Here is a 2,908-nt window from a genome sequence, read left to right on the forward strand (position 1 = left end):
TGGCGGCGGGCCTTGAAAAAGCCCGGCGCGCCTCCGCCCCGCCCCGGGGCACCGGGCTGTGCCGCGTGTGGCTGTCTGTGGTGTTCCACGGCTGCCGGCGCGGGACGGCCCCGGAGCGTGGGCCCGGTGACCAGGCGGCTCCTCGGCCTCAGCGGATCGGGAAAGCGCACTACGACCTCAGATCAGACGTGGCGACCCGCTGAATTTAAGCATATTACTAAGCGGAGGAAAAGAAACTAATCAGGATTCCCTCAGTAACGGCGAGTGAAGAGGGAAGAGCCCAGCGCCGAATCCCCGTCCGGCGGCGGGCGCGGGAAATGTGGCGTACAGAAGACCGACTCCCTGGCGTCGCTCAGGGGGCCCAAGTCCTTCTGATCGAGGCTCACCCCGTGGACGGTGTTAGGCCGGTAGCGGCCCCCGGCGCGCCGGGATCGGGTCTTCTCGGAGTCGGGTTGCTTGGGAATGCAGCCCAAAGCGGGTGGTAAACTCCATCTAAGGCTAAATACGGGCGCGAGACCGATAGCCAACAAGAACCGTAAGGGAAAGTTGAAAAGAACTTTGAAGAGAGAGTTCAAGAGGGCGTGAAACCGTCGAGAGGTAAACGGGTGGGGTCTGTGCAGTCCGCCCGGAGGATTCAACACGGCGGGCAGGTCGGTCGCCCGGAACGGCGGATCCCCTCGCGGGACCACCGCCCGGGCGCACCCGGCCCCCGCAGAGCGCATTTCCTCCGTGGCGGTGCACCGCGACCGGCTCCGGGTCGGCTGGGAAGTCCCCGGGGGGGTAGGTGGCTCTCCGCTCCGGCGGAGAGTGTTACAGCCCCCTGGCAGCAGTTTCGCCGTGTCCGCGGGGCCGAGGGAGATTGACCGCCGCCGCGCCCTTCTCCGGCAACCGTCCCGGCCCCTCTAGGGGGTCGCCGGGACGGCGACGGGGGACGGGGCCCCCTGCTCCCGGTGCGACTGTCGACTGGGGAGGACTGTCCTCAGTGCTCCCCGACCGCGTCGCGCCGCCGGGCGGGGAGGTCCACGAAGGGCGTCAGGGGTCTGCGGTGATGTCGATTACCCACCCGACCAGTCTTGAAACACGGACCAAGGAGTCTAACAAGTGCGCGAGTCGGAGGGCCGAACGAAACCCTGTGGCGCAATGAAGGTGAGGGCCGGCGCTCGCCGGCTGAGGTGGGATCCCGTCGCGGCGTTGCGGCGGGCACACCACCGGCCCGTCTCGCCCGCTCTGTCGGGGAAGTGGAGCATGAGCGTGTGTGATAGGACCCGAAAGATGGTGAACTATGCCTGGGCAGGGCGAAGCCAGAGGAAACTCTGGTGGAGGTCGGTAGCGGTCCTGACGTGCAAATCGGTCGTCCGACCTGGGTATAGGGGCGAAAGACTAATCGAACCATCTAGTAGCTGGTTCCCTCCGAAGTTTCCCTCAGGATAGCTGGCGCTCGGTAAAGCGAATGATTAGAGGTCTTGGGGCCGAAACGATCTCAACCTATTCTCAAACTTTAATGGCAGCATTCACATTTCAGTCATTTTGGATTGGTGGCATTTTGGCCGTTACTACATCACTGGTTTCTACGGATGTGTCGGATATGTACGCAGGTGTGGGAGTCACTAATCCTGGCCTGGTCATGTGCAGTCTGACTCGCACACTGCCAGGCCTGCTGCACAGTGTGCTTATTGAGATGTGCTAGTTACTGCACTGTGGTTGGTGGGCATTATGTGGTAGCAGTTGTCCCTTGGTGGCAGTTGTCTTGCCATCATCAGAATGGGTGAAGGGCAGTATGACAAGGAGCATTGGACGGGGCTTGGAAGTGTATTCAACATGTATTTGCCATTGGCGGTGTTGACTTTGGACACTCACCTCCATCAGCAGATGACGGAGCCCCACACTCCATTTCACCGACACCCTCGATTGATTCTGTGCCAATCAATGCAGCGCAGGTCTCCTCCCATGGCGCTAGTTTCATTGGTGAACTTGGTCCACCTCCAGTCAGCAGTGCCTGGCTGCGGTTGGCTGCGAGGATGCTCCGCACCCTCAACTGCAAGTCGTCCCACCGCTTGCAGCAGTCCCTGGGGGTGCGGGAGGTTGTGCCTATAGCGCTCACCCTTTCAGCAAGTTCCGCCCATATGTTTTTCTTCCGGACCACTGCCTCTCTGCGCATGTCGCTGCTGAACACTACGTCTGCGTGCTGCTCCCTTAAAGCAACAAAAGGAGGTGGTGAAAAGGAGAAAGGAAGCCGGAAAACAGAGGAAAGCACTGACAAGGGACTCAGAAGTATAACCAGTTCTTGAAGCCATGACGGCAGTTCAGGACCGAGCTGCCTACATTTGAAAATCAAAAACCCTTAGATTTAAGTCACACGATTTCATGACCATACTCGTTCAAGGCTCTATTGAAATGTGCTCAAGTCTCCACCAACTGCCCCCCCACAAAAAAACAAAAAACACTGGATGCCAGGGGATCTATACCATACTCTTGTGGGTGAGAATAATATGCTCCTCCTCACCTTATCGAACTACTTTAGCCCCCTACATTTGCATTCATTTCCCATGCCCAGATAAGGAGCAGCTAGCAAAAGTAGAAAGTATATGTTTACAAATGTTCCTAAAGAGGCTCATTGCATTATTTTACAACAAAGCATAGCACATATCAATCCATACATAGCAGAATAAAACACATACCGCTGACCAGTATCTGAATCTTGTGAAATTATTAAAATATGCTGCATTCCAATTATACGTAATGGGAAGTTCCCCATCGAAGCAGTTCAACTGCTACTTTAAACGGTTGACACCTATGAGGGAGCTAGTAGAAGCCTTGTAAAGTAGAATGTTTAGGTACGAATGGGAGCCCTTGCCCAGTCTTTATTAATACTTAAAATAGCATCCTGTTCTAGGCAACTCCATCAGCA

The sequence above is a fragment of the Ambystoma mexicanum genome, chromosome 6q, assembly GCF_040938575.1.
Source record: "Ambystoma mexicanum isolate Mex_15411 chromosome 6q, UKY_AmexF1_1, whole genome shotgun sequence".
NCBI lineage: Eukaryota > Metazoa > Chordata > Amphibia > Caudata > Ambystomatidae > Ambystoma > Ambystoma mexicanum.